Genomic DNA, 11458 nt, shown 5'->3' on the forward strand with positions numbered 1-11458 from the left:
GCAATGAAGCTATCACTTTTACTGAGAGGGGTCTGGATGGGACTAGGGGTTTTGTCAGAGGGGGACATTCAACTCGCTTCAAGCTATCGTGAGTTGAACTTACCGGTACCGCAACAGAAAACCAAGCAGGCCCACAGCAGTAGCCTTTTATAATAAATGTTACTCATAGATGTAAATGTTGTTCCTCTCTATTGCTTTTATCTATAGTTCAAAATTAAGAGAGAAAAAAATCCAAGGTAGTCAGTGTTTTTTTTTTTTTTTTTTTAATGCTTTTGATATATTGTGTTCAATCGATGCATCTCCTTTTATCTCCATTTGGTTTTGTCTGTAGTTCAAAATGCAGATGAAAGCCGAATAGCAATGACGCTGACATCTCAGCCAGTTGAGAAAGTTGAAGATCCTCAGAGCGACACATGCAGGCTCGGCGCATCCACAAGCCCTGGACCGTCAGGTTATTTACAAAAATGTGAGGGTTAAAGTCACTTTTGTGGGCTACAGTTTCACCAAGAGAAGACTTTGTTTTGAACAAATGCCAGTGAATCTTTTCTCGTGCACCAGATTCCACGCTGCTCTTGATCATTATCTGATAAAAATCAATGGCTTGGCCTATGTAAATACTTCTTCCTTGTAGGAGCTGCACCTGCTCCCACAGACAAAGATACAATACTACATTATTCATTCTTTTTGTAGTCCTGTTGATAGTGGAGTAACAATATTGTACATAACACTGTCAACTGTGCATGTAATATGCTTGCCGCCTCCACTTTCGTCTTCAGTAAGTGAAAAGCATGCCCTATCGGCTCCAGTTGTGCCAACTAATTTGGGCACTGATAAATATTCAATATATCTCCTTTCAAAATGTCTTCAATTGCTTTCACTGTATGTTATTATCCATCTATACTGTGGTCATTGTAGGATTTGTCTCAATGTGAACACAGACTATATCCCTCTGTACACCTAACTATTACACTTAACTACAGAAATTCATGTGTATGTCATAACACTGGCACACCATGGCTTCATCTGTCTGAAGAATCAGCTTCCAGAAATTGGGACATTTATTCGTAGATGTTTTCTGGCTACGTCATGTCGAGAACCAGTCGTTTAGTTATGACGTGCCATAAAAGGGCAAAACAACGTTTACCTCTCTCCACTTCATTGACCTCGGTGAGGGCAATTAACTTGCAGCTTTTAGTCCCAAAATCATATTAACCTCATAAGACAAGGTCATAAAAGACACGGTAAACAGGATATGAAACATTTTGTAATAAATTCGTGGCTTATTCAGCCGCCTGTTTCTCCCAATGAGAGCCCAAATCTCTCTGCTTCACTCTAATTATCTTGGAGCACACTTAGACAATGCTGTTTAGGCAGTTTTTGTCCAATTGAAGCAGAAGATAAAAGGAATGGTTAAAAGGTGTTCATAAGACTGATATAAAATAGTATCACCGACATGAAAGGAGTGGAGGCGGCGCAATAACTATCTTTTGTTGAATTTGCTTTACAACCAGGATGCATGTTCACGTCAAACTTTTACTGTAAATCAAACACGTGGCCAGTTCATTTTTATGATTGAACAATGTTCACTTATTTATTCTTCCTAACATTGAGATCCAGGAAGTTACTGGACAAACGCTGATAAAGCATTATTGGCACCATGATCTTTGTCTCGGTCTTGAGAAATTCTAAAAGCTGATCAGGTATTTAAAAAAAAAAGATGCAAGACATTCAATTAAAATGCGGGGCTGCATCTTACTTGTATTACAAGCAGAAAGAAAATCTGCAAAATCACTAAGCCTCTGGTTTCTCAAGCTGATTTTACACTTGGGGTCAGACTAAGTACATCCTGCACATCCTGTACCGGCTTGGTAAGCAAAGGGTATAATGTGCTATCTATATGAGGGGCCACTATATCTTTTATGGCCTTTTCAAACGTAGTCACCAGCGATGTCACTGGTGTTTGTTAGAAAAATATTTCTTTGCATTTATAAAATGTCTGTGTTCTATTCTGTTAGTTATAACTTCCTATACATTTTCTTATAGTGTGAGGATAAGAAAGGCTACCTTGTTCCTGTCTGTGTGTGTCTCTCTGATATTATAGAATCATGTTGCTGTGAGACAAACCAAGGGGGGGGGGGGGGCAGACGCTTGGTCAAGCAGAAGATACCGGCCTGTCCATGTTTGAATACATGACCTTGCTTAGGCCCAGTACACACATAAAGACAATTGTGCTGTTTCTGTCCTCATTTGACCCTTTCCCAACCAAGGAGATGAAATTTCATTTTTGACTTAGACCGTCTCCACTTAATTAGCAGACCACGACCGACTCGTAATACAGTGGAGGAAATAATTATTTGATCATTCTCTGATTTTGTACGTTTACCCACTGATTTTAATTTTAATGGGAGGTTTATGTTGGCAGTGAGAGACATAATATCTAGAAGAAAATCCATAAAATCACATTTAAGAAAAGATAAAAAATTGATTGAAAATAGTATTATTAAGTAATTACGTATTTGATCCCCTTCCAACAATAAAGAATTTTGGCTCCCACAGACTAGTCCTCTCACTTTAAGAATATACTCCTAATCTCAACTCTGTATGAAAGACGCCTATGTCAAAGTTGTTACCCATATAAAGACACCTATCCACAGAATCAATCAATCTGACACCAACCCCTCCCTCGTGGGCAAGACCAAAGAACTTTCTAAGGACATCAGGGTCAAGATTGTAGACCTCAATAAGGCTGGAATGGGCTACAAGACTGCATCCTCCTCTCTAACACCAACTGCACTCTTCCCTCCTTACATCTATCAACCTTCTCTTTGGTCTTCCTCGAGCTCTCTTGCCTGGCAGCTCCATCCTCATCACCCTTCTACAAATATACTCTCTCTCTCTCTCTCTCTTATATATATATATATATAATTAGATTTTATTTGAGTTTTTTTTGTCTCAGTGTTTTAATTTTCTAATTGCTTTTATTATTCGTCACCACTTTTGCAGTGCGTTTTGGGGTTTTGTTGTGCTGAAATGTTCACAATTGTTCCGTAAATGAACACCTATACCGGAGAAACATATTTGCTTTATATTTGCTCTTGTCTTGGATTTTTGGAAGACCCTTGTAGCCCTCAAATCAACTACTCTCTCTGATTTCAAAAAGTGATGAGTACAAGGGGCAAAGCAGGTTATTATCTGTGCTGTTTTGAATTTAACTATGTCATAGAATTATTATGATCAAGTATTTAATTAATAGTGGATTAGTTTGTTTTATATAATTTGTTTGATTAATAATTCATACAGCTCTTTTTGCAGCTTGAAAACCGACTATTTCATTTGTCTCTGTGTTTTTTTTTAGCTGTGTTATTAGGGTTTTATGCAGCATACAAAACATGGTTATACAATACGACAGTTGAACAATAGTCGAAAAATGATGAGACACGCAAAGCACACACCGTGCTTAAAAGGAAAAAAAAGTAAATGGACATAATACCTTAATCAGTGACCATATCTAATAATGTCCTGATATTCTTTTTTTTCATCCTGTGGGTGTGTAAAGGTACATACAATAGCGTGCATGTGTATGCTGAGAACATTTGTTCTCTTTTTTTCCTTTTTGTATGTGCAACATTTTGTGCCACATTTCAAGTGCTCTATAAATACATTTTTGATTGATTGATGGAAATAAATCACAAAAAAACATTTAGTCCTCTTCCGTGTTCGCTTTAATTTTTCATCCATCCATCCATTTTCTGAGCCGCTTCTCCTCACTAGGGTCGCGGACGTGCTGGAGCCTATCCCAGCTGTCATCGGGCAGGAGGCGGGGTACACCCTGAACTGGTTGCCAGCCAATCGCAGGGCACATAGAAACAAACAACCATTCGCACTCACAGTCACACCTACGGGCAATTTTAGAGTCTCCAATGAATGCATGTTTTTGGGATGTGGGAGGAAACCGGAGTGCCCGGAGAAAACCCACACAGGCACGGGGAGAACATGCAAACTCCACGCAGGCGGGGCCAGGGATTGAACCCGGGTCCTCAGAACTGTGAGGCTGACGCTCTAACCAGTCGTCCACCGTGCCGCTCTTTAATTTTTCACTTATGTGAAAATGTATCCTAAAAGAAAAAGAAGACGCCCCTCAATATATATACAATATATATATATACACGTATATACACACATACACATGAGCATATACATTCAAGCCCGAAATTATTCATACCCTTGGCAAATTTTGACTTCAAATTGCTTTTATTCAACCAGCAAGTATTTTCTGGTTTGGAAATAACATCTCCCAGAAGATAAGAAAATAATGTACAAAAGGCATCATTATGGAAATAAATATTTATCAGTTTACATTTGAGCGAAAAGTGGCATATCCAAAATTATTCATACTCTTCCATCCATCCATTTTCTGAGCCGCTTCTCCTCACTAGGGTCGCGGGCGTGCTGGAGCCTATCCCAGCTGTCATCGGGCAGGAGGCGGGGTACACCCTGAACTGGTTGCCAGCCAATCGCAGGGCACATCGAAACAAACAACCATTCGCACTCACAGTCATGCCTACGGGCAATTTAGAGTCTCCAATTAATGCATGTTTTTGGGATGTGGGAGGAAACCGGAGTGCCCGGAGAAAACCCACGCAGGCACGGGGAGAACATGCAAACTCCACACAGGCGGGGACGGGGATTGAACCCCGCACCTCAGAACTGTGAGGCTGACGCTCTAACCAGTCGTCCACCGTGCCGCTCTTTAATTTTTCACTTATGTGAAAATGTATCCTAAAAGAAAAAGAAGACGCCCCTCAATATATATACAATATATATATATACACGTATATACACACATACACATGAGCATATACATTCAAGCCCGAAATTATTCATACCCTTGGCAAATTTTGACTTCAAATTGCTTTTATTCAACCAGCAAGTATTTTCTGGTTTGGAAATAACATCTCCCAGAAGATAAGAAAATAATGTACAAAAGGCATCATTATGGAAATAAATATTTATCAGTTTACATTTGAGCGAAAAGTGGCATATCCAAAATTATTCATACTCTTCTCAATAATAAATAGAAAAGCCTTTGTTGGCTATTAGAGCAATCAAATATATAATTGCAGATGTCTCCACTGATATTTTTGTCTATTCATATTTATCGATGAGCTATTTCAGGTCTGAGGATCTCCTAGCCATCACACGGATTGTCAGCTCCCTGCGCAGATTGTCAATTGGGTGCAAGTCAGGACTCTGACTGGGCCACTGCAAAATCTTCATGTTTTTTGTCTGCTAACCATTTCGTCAGCACTTTTGCAGTGTGTTTTGGGTTGTTGTTGTGCTGAAATATTCACAATTGTTCCGTAAATTAACACCTATAACGGAGACACACATTTGCTTTGTTCTTGTTTTGGATTTGTTGAAAACCCTTGTACCCCTCAAATCAACAACTCTCTCTGATTTAAAAAATCTTCTGAGTACGAGGGGCAAAGTAGGTTAAATTGTGCACTTTGTACATTATCTGTGCTGTTTAACTGAGTTTAACTATGTCATAGAATTATTATTACTTGGTATTTAATGTGATTGGTTTGTCCTATATAATTTGTTCCATTAAGCATTCATATAGCTCTTTTTTTGTAGCTTGAAAACAGACTATTTGTTTTGTCTGTGTTTTTTTAACCATGTTATTTTTGGTTTTATGCAGCATACAAAACATGGCTATACAATACGACAGTTGAACAATAGTCGAAAAATCCATCCCACCCTCTTCTTGTTGGTCCACGTTCGTGACAAACAAAACAAATAATTATGAGACACGGAAAGCACCCAACGTGCTTAAAAAAGACAAAGTAAATAAACAAAATACCTTCACAAGGGACCTAATTGTATAATGTATTTACACCAAGAGCAGCTCAGTCTGGTGTTAAAATAAAATGTGTGTCATTAATTGGGACAATAAATAAATAAAGGTTCTGAATCTTATTGAACTTTCCAGATTGTCCCCGGATCGACAGCCTAATTTTTTCAAGTCTTAAAAAAATGAAAGCTATCCTTTAGCCATTGTGTGTACCTAGGAGGTGGGATGGTTTTCCACCTCAACAAAATGTTCTTTTGGGCCACAAGGGTGACAATAGTTGCTTTTCCACCGCAGGAAGAACTTCCCGAATTACCCTGGTAGCTTGAGTTTCCGCTGTGTTCCTACCAAAACTGGGTATGGAAGGTTCCCCCAGGATTATAGTTCCTCCTGGCGGGTCTTCTAGCAGGAACTCTTGAGGTGGTGGGCTGTGCTGACGAATGCCGATTGGTTGGCAGACGTCTGTAGCGCCACAATCATTTGTTTACTTTTTACATTCACAGAGCCACCATTCCTGCATGCGACGTTACACAAGGCTTGAAAAAAGAGGATTAAAAGACATTAAAAAGCAAAACTTCGGAACACCGATCTGTGGACTCATGAATGTGGTGTCCTTGAGCAAGACATTGATACCCTGAACTGCTTCCCCTTGCTCCAGTGTGTTCCACTAAAATGTGTGTGTGTGTGTGTTCACTGTGATGGGTAAAATGCAGAGAACAAATTTCATATGCATGCATGTTCATGACAGTACAGGTGATTCTTCTTCTATTAACAATGGACACAGGATTTTCTGGACTTTTCATTGTTGTGGTCGCGATGCAGCAAGCTGCTGGCAGAACAGCTTTTGCTCCATAGATGCACACAAATGGGACACTTAAGGGAAACTTACCTGTTTATTAGCTTTTTCCCCTTTTTTTTTTAATTCATTCAAATTTGGCTGGCTTTAAGACATTTTTGGGCCTCTTTAGTGGTGTAATGTTAAAATTTTGTTGGTGTGGCTTTTGCCAACAGAGCCTTATTCCTGTTTATTTATATTTTTTTATTTCTCAAAGATATGGTATTTATTGCTCTACATTCCAATGCCAATGTTCAATCTTCTTTAGAATTTAAAGTTAATTGTTCTTAAAAAGGATGTACTTGAATTATTATGCTATAAATTATCATTATATCAGCATCATAAAAAACATGAACAATACTATCGTTTATGGTGATAGTTTGGAAAATATATCGTCCTAAAAAATTTGCTACCATGGCAGGCTGCAACATAATATATTGAGAGAGAGCAAGAGCAATGGATAACACAAAATATGGTACAAATTGCAAATGTAAAAATCATATAGCGGAGGATTACTGTATCTGTACTCCATGATGATAAATTGCAGGGACTCATTGTTCCAGGGCTAGTCCACCGTGCCGCCTATTATTATTATTATTATTATTATTGGCGGCACGGTGGACGACTGGTTCGCACATCTGCCTCACAGTTCTGAGGACAGGGGTTCCAATCTGGGCTCAGCTGTGTGGCGTTTGCATGTTCTTCGCGTGCCTGCGTGGCACTCCGGTTTCCTCCCACATCCCAAAAACATGCATGGCAGGTTAATTGAAGATTCTAAATTGCCCGTAGGTGTGAATGTGAGTGCGAATGGTGGTTTGTTTCTACAACACCAATTCCAATGAAGTTGGGACGTTGTGTTAAACAAATAAAAACAGAATAAAATGATTTGAAAATCACGTTGAACCTATATTTAATTGAATACACTACAAAGACAAGATATTTCATGTTCAAACTGATAAACTTTATTGTTTTTAGCAAATAATCATTAACTTAGAATTTTATGGCTGCAACACGTTCCAAAAAAGCTGGGACAGGGTCATGTTTACCACTGTGTTACATCATCTTTTCTTTTAACAACATTCAATAAACGTTTGGGAACTTTGGACACTAATTGTTGAAGCTTTGTAGGTGGAATTCTTTCCCATTCTTGCTTGATGTACACCTTCAGCTGTTCAACAGTCCATTGTTGTATTTTACGCTTCATAATGCGCCACATATTTTCAATGGGAGACAGGTCTGGACTGCAGGCAGGCCAGTCTCATACCCACACTCTTTTACTACGAAGACACACTGTTGTAACACATGCAGAATGTGGTTTGGCATTGTCTAGCTTAAATAAGCAGGGGCGTCCATGAAAAAGACGTTGCTTGGATGGCAGCATATGTTTCTCCAAAACCTGTATTTACCTTTCAGCATTAATGGTGCCTTCACAGATGTGTAAGTTGCCCATGCCATTGGCACTAACACAGCCCTATACCATGACAGATGCTGGCTTTTGAACTTTGCGTCCATAAAAGTCCGGATGGTTCTTTTCCTCTTCGGCCCGGAGGACACGACATCCACAATTTCCAAAAACAATTTGAAATTTGGACTCATCGGACATTGCCCGTAGGCATGACTGTGAGTGCGAATGGTTGTTTGTTCCTATGTGCCCTGCGATTGGCTGGCAACCAGTTCAGGGTGTACCCCGCCTCCTGCCCGATGACAGCTGGGATAGGCTCCAGCACGCCCGCGACCCTAGTGAGGAGAAGCGGCTCAGAAAATGGATGGATGGACGGACCACAGAACACTTTTCCACTTTGCATCAGTCCATTACCAACTGAACCTGAAGACATTCTTTATTTGCACCTAAACACATCAGTTAACAATCCACATCCATTTACAACACTTCCATCAGTGCCGCCTGAGGGATCGAAGGTCACGGGCATTCAATGTTGGTTTTCAGCCTTGCCACTTACATGCAGTGATTTCTCCAGATCCTCTGAAACCTTTGATGATATTATGGACCGTAGATGATGAAATCCCTAAATTCCTTGCAATTGTACGTTGAGGAACATTGTCCTTAAAGTGTTTGACTATTTTCTCACGCACTTGTTCACAAAGAGGTGAACGTCGCCCCATCTTTGCTTGTGAATGACTGAGCAATTCAGGGAAGCTCCTTTTATACCCAATCGTGGCACCCACCTGTTCCCAATTAGCCTGTTCACCTGTGGGATGTTCCAAACAGGTGTTGGATGAGCATTTCTCAACTTTTTTGCCACCTGTCCCAGCTTTTTTGGAACGTGTTGCAGCCATAAAATTCTAAGTTAATGACTATTTGCTAAAAACAAGTACGTTTATCAGTTTGAACATTAAATATCTTGTCTTTGCAGTGTATTCAATTAAATATAGGTTGGACATGATTTGCAAATCATTGTATTGTGTTTTTATTTATTTTTAACGTCCCAACTTCATTGGAATTGGGGTTGTATGTGCCCTGTGACTAGCTGGCAATCAGTTCAGGGTGTACCCCGCCTCTTGCCCACAGTTAGCTGGATAGGCTCCAGCATACCCGCGACCCTATTAAGGATAAGGGGTGTATACAAATTTATTATTGTTATTATTTAAAAAAGCGTTTCTTTTTATATAGTGTATACAAACATCTGGATTCAACTGTATGAGTGCTGCTAGCATTACTGTAAAGGTTGAAGGGGGGAGGGGGGCGGGGTTCAGCCTGTAAGCGATCAGACCATATGTCACACACTGCATCAAACTGATCTGCATGGCCATCATTGAAGAAGGAAGCCCCTTCTAAAGTTGATGCACAAGAAAGCCCACAAAAAGTTTGCTGAAGACAAGCAAACTTAGGACATGGATTACTGGGACAATATCCTGTGGTCTGATGAGACCAAAGTAAACTTGTTTGGTTCAGATGGTGTCAAGCAAGTGTGGCGGTGTCAGAGTTATTCTGCATGCACCAAAAGGAGACAGGAGACACAAAAACACCACCTGAGTCAGGACTTATCTTTTGCAAAAGGAGAAGCATTTGCTCTATCAGCGATCTAAAATCTTCGAACGTCTGCCTCCCCTGTGCTCTTTTTATTACAGCTTGAGTTTGTGGTATCACATTCCATGACCTTATAAGGCCATATGGTCAGTGACAGGGAGATGTGTGAGTTTGTGCATTGTGGAATGTGCATTGTAGTACGTTTCCAAACTGCTCTTGTTTCCAGTAAACAAGGGTGCTCTCATCTTAATGCAGTTACAGCAACAACATGTATTTATGCAACAATATTTACAAGTTTTCCATCAGGCGGCAACCAGGTGAGGAGCATAAAGACAAGTGCGTCTTGCCAACAGTCAAGCATGGTGGTGGGAGTGTGGTGCTCTCGGCCTGGATGAGCGCTGCCGGCAATGGAGAGCTACAGCTCTTTGAGGAAACTACGAATGCCAAAATGTACTGTGACCTATTGAAGCAGAGCATGACTCCCTCTGATCCAATGCCTTGCTAAAGATGCTGAGGGATAAGGTGACAGACGGGCCATTCAGGTCTTCATACCTGAACTCTATTGAGCATATCTGGGGCATCCTCAAATGGAGGGTGGAGGAGCACAAGATCTCTTAACGTCCACCAGCTCCGTGATGTCATCATGGAGGAGTGGAAGAGGATTTCAGTGCCAACCTGTCCAGCTCTGGTGAACTTCTTGCCCAAGACAGTGAAGGTGGTGCAGGCAAATAATATTGACACGTTGAGCATAATTTGGATATTTGCACTTTGTAGTGTACTCACTTTTGATGAAAGCGGTTTGGACATTATTGGATGTGTGTTGATAAATTCACACTGCTATACAAGATGACACTGACTACATTGTAGCAAAGTATCATTGTTTCAGTGTCATGAAAAGATATCCTAAAATTTTTACAAACATGTGAGGGAGTCAAAATGTGGGTCACTTTTGCGGGCTACTGTATACCCAAATCAAGGCTTCCTTTTAGACAAATGCCAGTTAATTTTTCCTGATTCACCCGATGCCACTCTCCTGTTAATCATTATCTGTTAACAAGCAACGTTTTGATTATGTAAATACTTTTTCTTCCTTGCAGGATCTGCACCTGTTCCCCCAGCTGGTGCAAAAATACTACATTATTCATCCTTATTTTAGACACATTAATAAAAGTTCTGTTGATAGTAGAGTAACAATACTGTACATAACATAACCTTGTTTGGGGGGTAACAGAATAGATGTAATGGGATTCCATAATAAGATTACAAAAAATTTTAACTGTATTCCATTACAGTTACAGAAAAAAACATAATGAGATTGCAGGTAGATTTATTAAAAATTGGGATTATTTTTGCAGGACTCCAATTTTAATGCATGGAGAGGCCGGTTATTGAGTCCTAACCTTTTCCAGTGTTAGCAGCGCATCACTGTGTCATAAAGTGGGAGGTGTGTGTGTGTGTGTGTGTGTGTGTGTACACGTCAGCAAGGGAGGGGGGGGGGATTAAGGTACCGCCAACTGTGATTTTACTTTGTCCTCTTTTTTCCATTTCACTCAGTCATGTCTAAAGGTTTTAAAAAGGCTGCTATGAAGCTCGGCAGGATGGTGAACATGAGGTTTGCACGTTCGTCTCAGTTTTGAGGTTTCAGATTTGAGGTTTCGGAGTTTGTCCTTATTTGTAGCAGCACCAAACCAGACTGTGATGGAAGAACACAGGACTGATTCGATGACCGCTGTGTAGAACTGTCTCAGCAGCTCCGGTGGCAGGCCGTGCTTTCTCAGAAGCCGCA

Source organism: Phyllopteryx taeniolatus, chromosome 4, assembly GCF_024500385.1.
Source record: "Phyllopteryx taeniolatus isolate TA_2022b chromosome 4, UOR_Ptae_1.2, whole genome shotgun sequence".
In the NCBI taxonomy this organism is placed as follows: domain Eukaryota; kingdom Metazoa; phylum Chordata; class Actinopteri; order Syngnathiformes; family Syngnathidae; genus Phyllopteryx; species Phyllopteryx taeniolatus.